General features: G+C 35.7%; 1 pseudogene; it reads left to right on the top strand.

Annotated features, from left to right (window-relative positions):
- Window positions 1-3,747: 3,747 nt before the first annotated feature.
- On the top strand, window positions 3,748-9,423 carry LOC129050890 (angiogenic factor with G patch and FHA domains 1-like; annotated as a pseudogene).
- The last annotated feature ends 6,875 nt before the right edge of the window (window positions 9,424-16,298 follow it).

Below are 16,298 nucleotides of genomic sequence, written 5' to 3'. Positions count from 1 at the left end.
TCAGATGTCATAATATCATATGACCTAATATGACATAATATATATGACCTAATATGACCATTATTATATTTATGATGCTAAAACAACATAAAATTTTGTCAGGTAATTTTATAAGAAAATTCTGTGAAATTTTGTAACAACATTAACATATAAAGAAGCTTACAGTCATGGTGAAAGATGAAATAGGAGCAGGCATAAATGCTAGAAGTGGGAACAGGAAAGATGAGGGAGAGATATGCCTCACTTTTAAGCCACTAGAACTTGTGAGTACTTCTTATGACAAGGGCAGCACAGAGCCCTGAGGAATCCATCCTCATGAATCAACCACTTCCCACCAGGCCCACCTGTAACATTAGGAATTAAAATTCAATATGAGATTTGGAGGGGACATCTAAACTATATCATATGACCATTAGAAAAACAGATGAAACAGATTCACGCTTTCTACTGTCCAGATACTTTCATTCCAGAGCCAATGGCTAAATAATTGAATTCAACATTCTGTGGTTGGAAGAGAGAAGGGAGGTGTACAGGGCACTTTGGCTACATTTGTTCTGCTTCCCTTATGCTGTTGTGAGTTCTGATGTCATCTCCTGAAGGGCTATTCATGGACAGAAGAATTATTGCTATTGTGATTATTTCCATTTCTTTAAGCTTAGTAAAAATACATTTTTTAGTTTCTCATATAATATTCCTAAAAAACCCTAAAAATTTTGGTTAAATTTCTTGTTATTGTGTGTTATAAAAAGTGACAGGGAAATGGCTAAATAGATTGAAATTACACAAACTCTAGGAGTCAAGTTTCTCTTGGGCAGGATTAGGAAAGACAGAACTGGAAATATGCCCGCCTGATGCGGGCATCAGATGCATGGGGCCCACTTTCTGTTGCATCCCTGCTCAGATCCACCCCTTCTAAGGCCTCATCCAGGTCTGGCCTCACCCTAGAATCTCCTCTCACAAAACTAATTAAAGGAGACCAGAAATTTGAGAGATGGCTCCTGCTGCCTCTCCTGAGCTGGTACCCAGAATTTCCTGAAAATAAAAAGCAGATAAATGTGAGCAAATAATTATCTATTTGTGGGCCACAATTTCTTTTTCATTGAAAGCAGTGCTTCTACAGATATCCCACCAAGTAACCTTTTTTTTTTTATTTCTGCAGATCCAGTAGTTGCTCTACAAGGCACAAGAAAGTAAATATAAATACCAAAAATCCCTCTGAACAACTCACCCTTTCTTTCTCTATCCCTTTCATGTGTCTATATAGTTTTTTTCTACACATTTTATTTTTAAGGTAAATAATTTAAAAAATGAAAGAATAAATGGAAATGCTGGGCCCTTCATTTAAATCCTGGAAATTACAGAACATGTGGCACCCAACTCCCAGGGAGCTATGAGGATTCACTCACGTCACATGATGTTTCCAGCACAGTGCTCTATAACAGACTTCTAAACATATAGTACATGCTAAATATACATGGTATTAACTCATGTGTACATGTTTTCCAAATGCAGACTTACTCAAACATTGATATCTTCTCTAGCCTCTGTAAACTTTACAGAGCCAGCTGAGAATAACATATTTCTGAATGGTGATTGGTGGTTTCCACTTTGGGCCAAAAGTATTTATGTTGTGGTAAGAGTATTGGGTGTCAGGAACTCTGTGTGCTGTGCCTACTTTCTCTAGCTAGTGCCACTACAATGGATGTACTGGAAGAAACATCAGCATTAAGAGGAGACTTTTTAAAGAAGTCAATTCATGGACCTCTTCCAAACCTGCAGAATCACATTACTAAGAGAGAGGCCTGGAATCGGAAATGAATTATATGTACATTGAAACTTGAGAGGCAATTCTTAGTTAAGTGTCTCTCAGCCTAGGCTTCCAATCATAATCACATGACTGCTTTAGAGAAATACCATCACCTGTGCCCTCCCCATGGATTTTGTCTGTTGATCTTGGTGGACAATACATATGATTTTAACTAGGAAGTCAAATTGTCCCTGTTTGATGATTACATACTATTATATCTAGAAAAATCTAAAGACCACCAAAAAACTTTTAGATTTCATAAAAGAATTTAATAATGTTTCAGGATATAAAAATCAATGTACAAAAATTAGTATCATTTTTATACACTAATAATGAACAAGCTGAGAACCAAATTAAAAGTCAGTTCCTTTTACAATAGCTGGAAAAAAGGTGAAATAACTAGAAATACAATTTATCATATAGGCTAAAGATATCCACAAGGAAAACTACAAAACATTGATGAAATAAACTGTACATGACACAAACAAATAAGGAAAACATCCTATGCTCATGGATTGTAAGAATTATTATCATTAAAATGACCATACTTCCCCAAATAATCTACATATTAAACACAATTCCTACCAAAATGCCAATGTTATTTATCATAGAATTAGAAAAAAATTAAATTCATATGGAATCACATACTAGAAGGCTTTAATAACCAAAACAGCACGGTACTGATATAAATAGATGCATAGATCAAAGGAACAGAATAGAGAACCTAGAAATAAAGCCACAAACCTACACAAAACTGATCTTTTACAAAGTCAGCAAAAACATACACTGGGAAAATGACGTCCTATTCAACAAATTGCGCTGGAGAAATTATATTGCCATATGCAGAGGTACAAAATGGGACCTGTCACTCTCACCATATACAAAAATCAACTCAATATGGATTAAAAGACTAAAATGAAGACTTAAATGATAAAAATTCTAGAAGAAATCCTGTGATAAACTCTTCTGGACATTGCCCTGGACAAAGAATTCATGACGAAGACTTCAAAACCAGATGCAACAATAAGAAAAATAGACAAATGGAACTTAATTAAACTAAAAAGCTCCTGAAAAGGAGCTTTTAATTAACATGTGAGCAGACAACTTATGGGATAAGAAAAATGTTTGTGAACTATGCACGTGACAAAGAACTAATGTGCAAAATATACAAGGAAATCAAACAACTCAATAAGAATAAAACAAGTACCCTCATTAAAAAGTAGGCAAAGTATGGGAACAGATTTTTCAAAAAGAAGACAATGATAGCCAACAAGCACATAAAAAATGTTCAACGTTGCCAATGATCAAAGAAATGCCAATTAAAAACCACAATGAAATACTTTTTTACACCATTCATAATGGCTAATTATTAACAAGCAAAAAAATGAAAGATATTGGCAAGGATACAGAGAAAAGGGAACACTTATACATTGTTTTTGGGAATGTAAATTTCTACAACCTCGATGGAAAACAGTATGGGGATTTCTCAAAAAACTAAAAATAGAACTTCCATTTGATTCAGCACTCCCTCTACTCGGTATCTATCCAAAGGAAAATAATTTATTACTTAAAGAAGATACCCATACTCATATGTTTATTGCAGCACTATTCACAATAGCAAGGATATGGAGTCAATTTATATTTATCAATCAATGATTGAATAAAGAAAATGTGCTATACATTTATACATTTATGGAACACTATTCAGCCATAAAGAATAAAAACATTTCTTTTGCAGCAACATGAATGGAACCGGAGGCCATGATTGTAAGTGAAATAAATCAAAAACAGAAAATCAAGTACTGCACTTTCTTACTTCTAAGTGGGAGCTCAATAATGCATACACTTTGATATAGAGACTGGAAAAATAGACGCTGGAGACTGAGAAAGATGGGAGGTTGGTAGAGGGGCTAGGAATGAGAAAATACCTAATTGGGACAATGAACACCGTTCAGATGATTGTTACACCAAAAGCTCATACTTCATCACTATGCAACATGTCCATGTGATGAAACTGCATTTGTACCCTCTAACGTATTAATAAAGAGAAAAACAAACTTTCATCAAGAGGGCAGACTGAATAGCCCTCATAATTTTCATAAATATTTAAGCAGAAAAATAATTTTAATAAAAATAAATAAAAATAATATTGTATTTTAAGAATGGTGTGAAAAGATAATTTGATGAATTAGAGTAGTTAGTACTTAGCACATACAATATGTTAGGCAAGATTCTAAGCCATTAGATATTTGTAGACAGAATATCTGACAGTGTAAAATAAATAACACAGATTCATAGGCAATGACAAATTGACATTTTTTCAATTATATTAGATGATATTAAAACCATTATAAAGTTTACTGTTTTGTATCATAATAAAGAATCATAAATGTTAAATAACTTCATTAAAAACTTTAATTAGGCATACAGATACATGAGCAGCACGTTTACCAGTAAACAGAGGGTATACATTATTTTCAAAGACCAAAATGATTTTATTTATTTATTTATTTTGGTTGGGGAGCAGCTTTATTTGCTGGGGATATAGTGGGGTCCTCTCTCTGGGAAGTGGGGTCTTCCACTGGTCACCCCCGGCAGTGGTCCAGGAGGCGCCATGCAATGTAGTGCTGGGCTCAGCTGGGGTCCGGGCCTTGGAGAAGGCGAACTGTCCAGGGAAGCAGTAGCTGTGGGATCCTCACCGCCCACACCGCCCGGCTGCACTGGGTCTCCTGGTGCTCCTCAGACTCCCGCCAAGCCTGCGTCTCTATAACGCAGTTATCCATCCGGCCCGGAACCTTATCCTCGGAGCCCAGTTTGACGCAGGCCAGGCATTTCCGCTTCCTCCCCTTGGGCTGGACTTTGCACTGGGGTTTCATCCATTCCTTCTTCTGACGCTTGTCTGCCTGAGCTTGAATTCCAGCCTCACAAATGTTCCAGCTAGGAAGGGCGTGTCCACGGCGCCATCCACACTGGTCTCCCGGAAGGCACGGGCGGATGGATTCTTCCAGGGCCACCTGCAGGCCCCAGCGCTGGGCCCTTTGAGCTCCGCCCAGCTTAAGGCCCCAGCACCTACCCACTCGTCCAGCGGCATCTGCAGCTGTCGCTTGCTTCCACCGTCACCCCGGCCCTGCGAAGCGGGTGTGCGCCCCTCAGCTCTCCGAGCCCGCCGGGAGCCGCCTCCTCCCGTGCCCTGCCCCTGGGGGAACCATACCCGCAGAACGCTGGGCAGAGGCGAAGGAACTGGGAAATGTTCCTTCCTCCAAATTGACCTTGGGGTCCGCCTGGTCCTCTCCATTCCCTCCCACCCTGCCCACACTGTTCACTGGGTACTTCAGTTTCAGCAAAGTTCCCTGCCCCGTGCCTGTGCCGAGAAGCAGTCCTGTTGCCCACTCTCACCTTTAACCTCTTTTCTGGCCCACTCTCTCACCCCACTCGGTCTCGGACACGACCCGTCTCGGTCTCGGACACGACCCCTCTCCTCCCTACTGTCCCCAGAGCCTCTCTCTGTTTCTCCCACTCAGCCTCCTCCCTGCTTGCTTCTCCCTCCCTATCTGGAATTTCCTGGCTCCCATGGGGTGCCCCCCATCCTGGGGCCCAGACAAAACAGATAAAATTATTTTAAATGGAAACGTGAATTCCATTGAATTCATGACAGCAGTAATTCATCTGTTCATATTTTAAAGAATTATGATAATAGCAACTGTCAATTTAAAGTGTTAACCAGGGTTAAAAATAAAACCCTGTTATAGCTAACAAACTAGTAAAGTTGCAGGATACAATATTAACATGAAAATCAGTTGCATTTTGATAAAGTAACAGCAAAATATTCAGAAAAAGGAATAAACAAAACAATTCCACTTACAGTATTATCAAATAGAATGAAATAATTCATTAAATAGAATGAGTTTAACCAAGAATATTAAAGATCTGCATACTGAAAACCATAAAATGTTGGTAAAAGAAAATAAAGAATACAAAATAGGAACTATATCCTGTGTTCATGGATTCTAAAAATTAATATTGTTAAAATATCTATACTACACATAGTTATCTACACAGTTAAATAAATTTCTTTTATTATTATACTTTCAGTTCTAGGGTTAAATTTCTATCAAAATTTTAATGCTATTAAAGTAAATGTAGAACAAACAATTGTAAAATTAGTATAGAGCCACAAAAGAATCCAAATAGCCAAATACTGAGAAGAACAAACAGGCTGAAAGCCTCAAATTTCCTGATTTCAAACTGTATTACAAAGCTATAGTTATCAAAATAGTATAGTACCTACATAAAAACCAATGGAACAAAATGGAGGAGCAAGAAATAGACTCACACATATACAGTCAATTGTTATCACAGAATTATAAAAGAAATAGAAAATGACATCAAGAAATGGTGTACAAAAAACTAGATATGCACACAGAAAAAGTGAGCTCTTATCCCAAAAAATGACTTTAAAATAAATTAAGGATTTATACATAAGAACTGAAATCATGAATTTTCTATAAAAAATAGGGATAAAGCTTGACATTGGTCATGGCAATGATGTTTTGGATTCGACACAAAGAACACAAGCAACTAAAAAATAAAAAAGTGGAACTATATCAAAGTAAAAAGTTTCTGCACAATAAATAAAACAATCAAAATATAGAGATAGTATGTTGGATGGGAGAGAATATTTGTAATCCGTATGTGGGATAATATGATACTATCCAAATTATATGTCACACTAATCAACATAAAAAAAACCCACAGCAGAAAAAAACAAAAACCAATTTTATTATTGATTGGGCAAAATATCTAAATAGCTATTTTTCCAAAGACTTAAAAATGGACAGCAGATATATAAAAGCATTCTCAACATCACTAATTATCAGAGTAATTAAACTCAAAATCACAATGAGATATCACCTTATCGTGGTGTTAGGATAGCTATTATAAAAAAGTCAAAAGATAAAAAGTGTTAGAGTGCAAAGAAAAGAAAATATTTGTACAGTGTTGCTGAGCATATCCATTGGTGCAGCCATTGTTAAAAAAATTATAGAGATTCCTTAAAAATTTTAAATTAGAAGTAATTAATCCCAATTTGGAGTATGTAGTTAAAGGACGTAAAAATAGTATCGCCAAGGGTATCTGCACTCTTCTGATACAAATAAATGGATAAACTGTGTAAGAGGTAATTTCAGCTGTAATAATGAAATTATTTCATTTACAACAGTATTGATAAACCTTGAAGACATGCTAAGTGAGATAAGTGAAATACAAGAAACACAAATACTGCATGATTTTGTTTGTGGAAACAGAGAGAGAGAAAGAAAGAAAAAGAAAGAGAAAGAAGGAAGAAAGAAAGAAAGAGAGAGTCGAATGGTAGTTACCATGGGCTAGGAAGTGTGGAAAAGTGGGAAGATATACACATCTTAAAGCACTCTATTTTACACCCTAAATGTATACACTTTTCAATGTGTAAATCATAGCTCAATAAATGTGGAAAAATTTTAAGATTAATTAGCAGGTCCTATCTAGCCACATGTAAACTTTATTTAAAAGTCTCTTGGCCACTCTTTCTGGTTCAAGCCAGGAAGGGCCCGAGTGCTTCTGGCCCCTTGACTTCTCCTACGCTCCTCCTGCTGTTACTATAGCTGAGGAAGATGTAATAGTTTCCAGGAGTTTTCCGGTTTCCAGACCTTGCAGATTGGGGAGGGCCATCAGCTGTCCCCTTGCTTGTTGCCCACAGCCCCGTTTGGCTCCAGGCAACTGTGTCAGGGCTTCCTGGTGGGAGCCACAGCAGCCATCTTGGCGAAGCTGCCTTTCCATGCCCGCATTCCTGTGGCCTCTTGGCTCCCCAAGCGTCCATTATGGCCCCAGTGCAGCCCTCCTCACATTACCAGTGAAGGGAATGTAACTGCAGAAGATACTAAGGAGGAAAATGAGAAAAAAAAAATGTCCCGTGTATTAGAGTAATTGTCATTAGATCACCTGTGTTGCATACAGGGTCACTCTTTATAATTACTGCTGTAAAACCTGCTGCAATTGGAAGAGAAAATGATCCTGAGCATACTCTTTGAATCCCTGAAGTTGGTGTCAGTAAGTTTCATGCAGAAATTTATTTTGACCATGACTTAGAAAGTTATGTCCTTGTAGATCAAGGCAGTCAAAAGAGAACAGTTGTTAATGGAAAATGGATTGTTCAACTGGAAATTAATGTGACCCTTATGTACTTGAGCATAGTCATGAACTGAAAATTGGAGAGACTGTGTTACCCTTTTACACTCATCCTAGCACTGATACCTGGGCTGGCTGTGAACCATGACAAGTTAGAGCTCACCCTTGCTTTGATAAGAAAGATGAATTGTTAATTGGACCAACTCTAAGGAAGGAGAAAAAATAGTTGTAAATAAGAAAATAATTAAAGAAAATACAATTAAAATATGTTTACAGAAACAGACTATGAAGATAAATAGACATTGAAGAATCTAAAATATAAAAATAGAGGTGGAAAACATAGTGAGCAGATTGGAAGTGAAGGAACCTTCCAAAGAGATAATTCTCCTACATCTGTTCATTCTGAAATTACCAACAGCAACAAAAGTAAGATGTTGCAGAAGATGGGCTGCATAAAAGGTGAGAGCCTGGGGAACGATGGCTGGGAATGAAAACTCTGATTCAGCTTCAGCTTCAGCTTCAGCGAACACCTGTAGGCTTGGGGACAGGCAATCCATCCTCAACTGAAGATGTTCACCTTCTCCAAAACAAAAACCAACAAACTGGGACAAAGCATGAGATAGTCTGCTGAAAACTTCCCAGAAACTAAACGTTAAAAAAATGACCCAGGGACCATGCCTTGGGTAAAAGGGACTGTCGAGTGTAGGTTAATCATAGAGGAAAACTCAAGCTTTCTTAAAAATAGAGTTTGGAAACTCTTATCTATTTTATTTTATTTTATCTTTTGCAGAGCTTTTATTCCCCAAAGACTCTGTGGCACACAGGTACTGTGTCACAGTTTACCCTTTCCTGATTCAGAAATGTATAATAAAATTTGGTTTGCAGCTTTTAAAAACCATTTTTTAAACTAATAAATAGTTACTGAATCAAGTTATGCAGTTAGTGGACTAAAGTTTACAGGGCACAGATGAGCCTATCAAACTTCATTATTTTATTTTGTCATCCATATAAGCAAAAAGCCATATAAGCAAAACTCAGGTAACCACTAATAACTTAAATGTACGTTTGTCTTTTTCTCCATATATTCACAGTAAGATGCACAGCAAGAGAAACATCAAAAGTTTACAAAAATAAATCTGACTATATGCATCCTTGTTTATGCCATTTAGAACCTAGGTAAAAGAACCTATTATACTTGACACAGCATAAATAATATTATTGAAGATCTAACAAACTGGTGACATATTGTAGAAAATTAGTGTTTTACTGACTTCTTTGAAGCATTTGTTTATTGGTACTACATATTCAGCATTTATATTTGACTTGTTTCATAGCTAACAAGATATTTAGATATGAACAACTGAGTAGAGTATTGAAATCATGCGCTGGCATTTGTAGTTTTCATAAATATTATTGCAGGCAATGGAATTGCACCAGAGAAATCTGATTTCTAGTGCAAAAGGAATACTTAGCGAGGACCTCAAGTTTAAGATATTTATTGAAAATGTCCTCAATTGCAATTCAAACATTATAAAAAATTTAAAACGCTCTTTTCAATAAATTATGAATTAAACAAAAAATTTAAATGATAGCTTTTATGGAGGTATGGAAATGCTAATGAGGTAGAATGGCAATTGAAGCCAAAAGATCTGAATTCAGGTAAACAATTTTGCCCATATTAGTTTTAAGTTAAAGGAAACAATGATTCTGACTATATACTATTTACTGCAGTAAAGTATTTCAGAAATTTGTGTATAATACATGATTAATTTTCTAATGGTAAAAAAAAGAACCACATCCTTCAAATTATTACAATACTGTCTATTGAAGAGAGTGGTATTTCAAATGAAGAAACTTGGAATTTCTCATGAGGTGGTCATCTATGCCACAGAAAATCTATGTAAAATATTTTATTCATGTATGCAAATGTTGATATTTCTGCTTTTCAGGAAAATAACATGCTCTAAAAACTTAATGCAGATATCTAAAATTACCAGTAAGTTGCAAGAATTCACAAAATGCCTAATATAGTTGAAAGAAAAATATGGAAACTTCTCAGGACCAGAAGAAAATAAAGGTAATGATCCAAAGAGGCATCAACGTAAGAGGTCAGTGTTCCATTCAGATGGATCTGATCACAAGGATATCAGATCTATGTGGGTTGTTCAGCTTCTGACAAGGCAAATGGAATAAACATAGATAAATTGCCTACTGGCATCTGGAGTGTGCTGTCTTCCACATGTGAGAACTAAATTATAAATTATGTTGCAGAAAAGGATATACACTACTAGTGTGAAGCATTAGATCAATTATATGGCTTATAAAACTCAGATATGAAGTTTATATAAAATGTTTGCCAATATCGGCCGGGCGCGGTGGCTCACTCCTGTAATCCCAGCACTTTGGGAGGCCGAGGCGGGCGGATCACAAAGTCAGGAGATCGAGACCATCCTGGCTAACATGGTGAAACCCCATCTCTACTAAAAATATAGAAAATTAGCCGAGCGCGGTGGCAGGCGCCTGTAGTCTCAGCTGCTCGGCAGGCTGAGGCAGGAGAATGGTGTGAACCCGGCAGGCGGAGCTTGCAGTGAGCGGAGAGCGCCACTGCAGTCCGGCCTGGGCGAAAGAGCGAGACACCGTCTCGGAAAAAAAAAAAGAAAAATGTTTGCCAATATCATGAAAAAACAAGAAACCAAAATAATGTGGAAAAAACCTATGAGCTTGTCAAGTCATATTTGGAAAAGAGACAAATGGAAAGTAAAGTATTGAAAATGTAGTAAAACAATTTAATTTCTGGCATACAAATTACATTATTAAAATAGACTGAGCTAATGAGAGAACTAGGAAACTGAAATGCTGGGTACAAATAATGTAGTTATATATTCTATAGAAGGCAAATTAATACAAAATACAAATATATTTATTTATACATGAAGACTAGATGAGAAGAAATAAAAAACATTTAATTGTTTTCCTAGACTATAAACAGGAAGGCAATATTCAATGAATTGGTGGCTCATAAGTTTCAGAAATTAGAAACAAGACATGAATCTTATGAAAGTTTAGAGTGTAATGAGTCAAAAAAATAAATTAAGAAATACTTAAAAGAAATAATGGTTTTGGTTATTGTGAATACTGCTTCAATAAACATAGGAGTGCAATTATCTTTTGGACATACTGATTTTATTTCCGTTTGATATATACCAAGTGGTGAGACTGCTGGATCTTATATATGGTAGTTCTATTTATAAATTCTTGAAAAACTTCCATGCTGTTTTCCCTAATGGTTGTACCAATTTACATTCTCACCAATAGTGTATAAGTGCCCATTTACAGATGAATGAAGAAAATGTTACACACACACACACACACACACACACACACAGGAATAATGTTCAGTAATAAAACAGAATGAAATTCTGTCATTTATGTCAACGTGGATGAACCCAGAGGACATTACGTTAAGTGAAATAAGCCAGACAGAGAAAGAAAAAGAGCACATGATGCCACTCACATGTGAAATCTAAAAAAGTTGATCTCATAGAAGCAGAGAGTAGAATGGTGGTTACCAGATGCTAGGGAGAGTGAAGGGATGAAGGAGTGGTGAGGGGTTTGTCAAAGTTACAAAGTTACAGTTAGACAGGGAGAATAAAGTCTGATGTTCTGTTACACAGGGACTACAGCTAATAATAAAGTACTATTTATTCTAACAGCTACAAGAGAGGATTTTGAATTTTATTAGCACAAATAAATAATAAATGTTTAAAGTGCTAGTTATGCAAATTACCCTGATTGCATCATTGTACAGAATATACATACATTGAAACATCACACTGTACCCCATAAATATGTACAATGATTATGTGTCAATTATAAATAAGCTACATCTTGAAAAAAGAATGATCAAAGTGCATGACACTGAAAAGAAGAAAAACTCTTAAAAGCAGTGAGATAGAAGATAACTTGTGAAGCTGATGGAAAACTTACCTTTGTATCAAGTCAGAAAACAGAAAAATTAAATCAATAAAATATTAAAATAAAAGCTTCTGGGCAGCATACAATCTATTAACAGAGTGATAAGACAACCTATAAAATAATAGAAAATATGTGCATCTGACAAGGAGTTAATATCCAAAATATATGAGACTGAACAGCAATAAAAATAAAAAGAACCCAACTAAAGAGTGAGCATAAGACATGAATAGACATTTTTCCAAAGAAGACACAAGGAAATGCTCAGCATCACTAATTATCTGAAAAATGCAATCCAAAACCACATAAGATAGTACCTCATTCCATTTAGAATGGCCATTGTCAAGAAGACAAAAGATAACAAGTTTAGATGAGGATGTGGAGAAAAAGGAACACTTATACGCAGTTGGCATGAATGTAAATTTAGTACATTTTTAGATGTATTTTTTATTAGAAACTTCATGAAAAACTATGCAGGTTTCTCAAAACAAAAACAGAAACCAAACCAAACAAAACAAAACAAAAATGAAAAACCTAAAAAAGAAACTACGATCTAATCCAGCAATTCCACTATTGAGTATATATTAAAAGGCAATAAAATCAGTATATTGAAGAGATACTGCACTCCCATGTTTATCATGGCTCTATTGACAGTAGCACAGATATGGAATCAATCTTAGTGTCCATCAAGGGATAAATAGATAAAGCCAATGTGGTGTACATACACAGAAATAATGAAATCCAGCGCTACGGGCTGACGCCGATCTCTGACGTCGGTCTCTGACGTAGACGACTCCCGCGCCCGGACTTCCGGCCTGGCCGGGTACCCTACAGGGGGTGTCCTGTCACAGGCCCTGCTTCAGGACCACTCACCCTCCGCCTCCCAATAGCGCGGGTTTTTTTGCGGTCGTGGCGGCTGCTGCTCCTACTGCCGCAACTTGGAATCCAAAACGCTTCGTGGTGCCCTCAGGACAGAACCATGAACCCAGCGCAGCTGCGGTGCGTGGCGGTGTGTGACGCCGCCGGACGCCGCCTGCGGAGTCTGACGTGTCCTCCTTGGCCTGAGCCCACCCGCAGCGCAGCGCCGAGTTGCTCCTGCTGGCGGCGGCCGGGGAGGGACTGGGGCGGCGGGACACCTTCGGGGAGCGTGCAAAGGTGGAACCGCAGCCACCACCTCCTCTCTCTCCCCCGGGGAGGTGCAAAATTACCATGAAATTATGACTTGTCATCCTGTAAGTTACCAGTTGGAAAATTGGAGTCTAGAAAATGTTGCCTCCATTTTAGCCCACCGCTTCCTTAATGGCTATATTTGGGTGATAAAGTGTTCCCGAACTCATTTGCACAAATTCAGCTGCCATGATAGTTTTCTGAAAGGTAACATATTTGGTTGCCCAGAACACAATACTACATATATAAATTTTATAACATTATATATACTATTATATATGCACTATTGAACAACTACAATGAATTAAGCACTGCTATAAGAACTTTGTATTCATTATCTCTCAATAATTCTCTTTGAGGTAGATTTCAGTATCTTCAAAAGAGGTTAATTTATAAACAATACATATATTTGAATAAGAAACTAAAACATGAAAGGCTTTTAAAATTACAATAAGGAATAAGGAATAAGGAAAGAGCATTATAGAAGTCTACAGAACATGCATATTTACAGAAAGTTTTAAAACTTACAAAGTTGAATAATGTATTATTTAGAGACACCTACATATGTAGTATAATTAATAATAAAAGTCAAAGGAATTATACTTTCTCAAAACTGAGGATGAATGATGATTTTCTGAGGTAGACAGGCAAAGAGTTATATTTGGGAAAGACTGTGTAGACAATACAGACAGCTTCAAATGTAGGAGTAAAGTTTTATTAAGTAATTGATAGGTACAGGGGGCTGAATTTATTTTTCTACAAACACACACAAACGCGCACACACACACACACACACGATTTGGCCCTGTATATTCATGAATACCACATCTGTGAATTCAAACCAACCTTGAATAAAATGTAGTTAAGCATACAATGTTTACTTTTGTACTGAACATGTGCAGACATTATTGTCATTATTCCCTCAGCAATACAAAACTATTTAAATAGCATTTATGTTGCATTAAATATAATAAGTAATGTAGAGATGAATCAAGTACTATACAAGAGATTGTGCATAGGTTGTATGAAAATAATCCTTCTCTTTATATAAGCTACTTAAGCATCTAGGATTCTGGTATCCCAATGTGTTCCTGGAACAAATCCCCTATGGATACCTGTTTATGCATAAGGACAACCATATAAGGGAAAACTGTGTGTGTGTATTTATATGTAAAATTTTACACATACAAATATATAATATACTAGTGCTTAATATTATAATTTTTATTATAAGTGCTTGATATAAACAAGCATTAAGTTTATATGGCATACAGTACAATGTTTCACTTAGTCATCTTCCATCTGTACAACAACCCCCCCATGACACAAGTTTACTTACATAACAAATCTACACTTTTACACCTGAACTTAAAATAATAATTTAAAAAAATGTTATTTTTCAAAATTCTATTGATGACATTAAGTGAACACTTACTGAAAATGTATTTTAGTGATGTTTAATATATAGATTTATGCAGTCTCATTTTACTTTTTTGTTGTTGTTGCTTATGCTTTTTATGTCATATCCAAGAAAGTATTGTCCAGATCAAAGTAGTAATTCTCTCACCATGTAAGACATGTTTGGAATATTTTATTTAAGATATTTTTTTAAGATATTTTAAGATATTTATTTAAGATATTTATTTAAGATATTTAAGATAGTTTTTATATACGGTGCAAGAGAAGCATCCTACATTGTTATTTTTCATTTGGTGGATAGTCAGTTTTCCAACATCATTTGTTGAAAAGACTATTCTTTCTCCATTGTGTGGTCATAGCAACCCATGTGCAGGTCATCTGATTATATTCACAAGGGTTTATTTTGGGGTTTTCTGTTCTGTTTCATTACCTCTTTCTCTTTATACTAGTACCTTACTGTTTTTATTTCTGTAACTCTGTGATATGTTTTGAAATCAGAAAATATGATGCCTTTAACTTTATACTTCTTTTCTAAAGCTATGGTGGCTGTTCATGGTGGCTTGAGATTTCATATACATTTTAGATGTTTTTTATGTTTCAGCAAAAACATACCATTGTGATTTTCCTAGGGATTACATTGAACTTGTATGTCATTGTGGGCAGTATTAACATTTTAACAATATGAAGCCATCTGACTCTTGAACAAGAGTGGGTTCAAGGGTGTATTGCTTAAGTTCTGCGTATTTTGGGATATGACAGTTTTCCTTCTGCTTTTAGTTACTAGTTTTATTTTTTTGTGGCCAGAAGGAATATAGTCTCAGTCTTTTTAGATTTAATAAGACTTGTTTTGTGTCCTAATGTATTGTCTTTCCTTAAGTGTGTGTCATGTGATTGGGAATATTGCTTATTCTGCTATGGTTGACTGAAAAGCTCTATATATGTCTATTAGGTCTAACTGGTCTTTAATGTTGTTCAAGTTTTCTTTTGTGTTGATCTTTTACCTGTTTTTTCTATTTATTATTAAAAATGGAGTATTAAAGCCTCCCACAATTATTGTGTCGATGTATACTTCTTGCTTTGCTTCTGTCAATATTTACATATTTGGGAACCCTTATATTATGTGCCTATTTATATTTATACATGCTGGAGATTCCTGGCAAATAGGTGCTTTTATCATTACATAATATTATTCCTTGTCTCTTTTGACAGTTTTAATCTAAGGAGTATTTGGGTTAAAATAAGTATGGTGACCCTGTCCTATTTTGGTACTATTCATATGGATTGTCCTTTTTCATCCTACTTCTTTCAGCGTATTTAGTTCCTTAGACCTCAAGTGAGTCTCTTAAAAACACCATATTTTTGGATATTGTTTATTGTGAATCCATTTATGCATTTTATGCCTTTTGTGCAGAAAGTTTAATTGACTTATATTTAAAGTAATTACTGAATAAAAAGAATTTCCATTTCCATTCAATTATTTTCTGTTTCTTTTAGTTACTTTTTTTCTCCTTTCCCCTCTTACTGCCTTTTTTGGTCATTGTTGATTTTGTAAGGACATATTTTGATTTCTTTTTTATTTTCTTTTGTGTACATTTCATAGATTTTTTTGTGATCACCAGGAGGAATAGAGAGTATATAAAACACTTTAAAATTATATCAGTATATTTTGTCTCATAACAACTTAACTTTGTGTACAAAAAGCTACCTCTTTACATCTTTTCTTTACCTTATTAAGTTGAGACAATAGAATCTTATCTTATTAATTTTACAA

Source organism: Pongo abelii, chromosome 18 (assembly GCF_028885655.2).
Source record: "Pongo abelii isolate AG06213 chromosome 18, NHGRI_mPonAbe1-v2.0_pri, whole genome shotgun sequence".
In the NCBI taxonomy this organism is placed as follows: Eukaryota; Metazoa; Chordata; class Mammalia; order Primates; family Hominidae; genus Pongo; species Pongo abelii.
The sequence above is the reverse complement of the archived record's forward strand: the minus strand, read 5'-3'. Positions and strand labels throughout refer to the sequence as shown.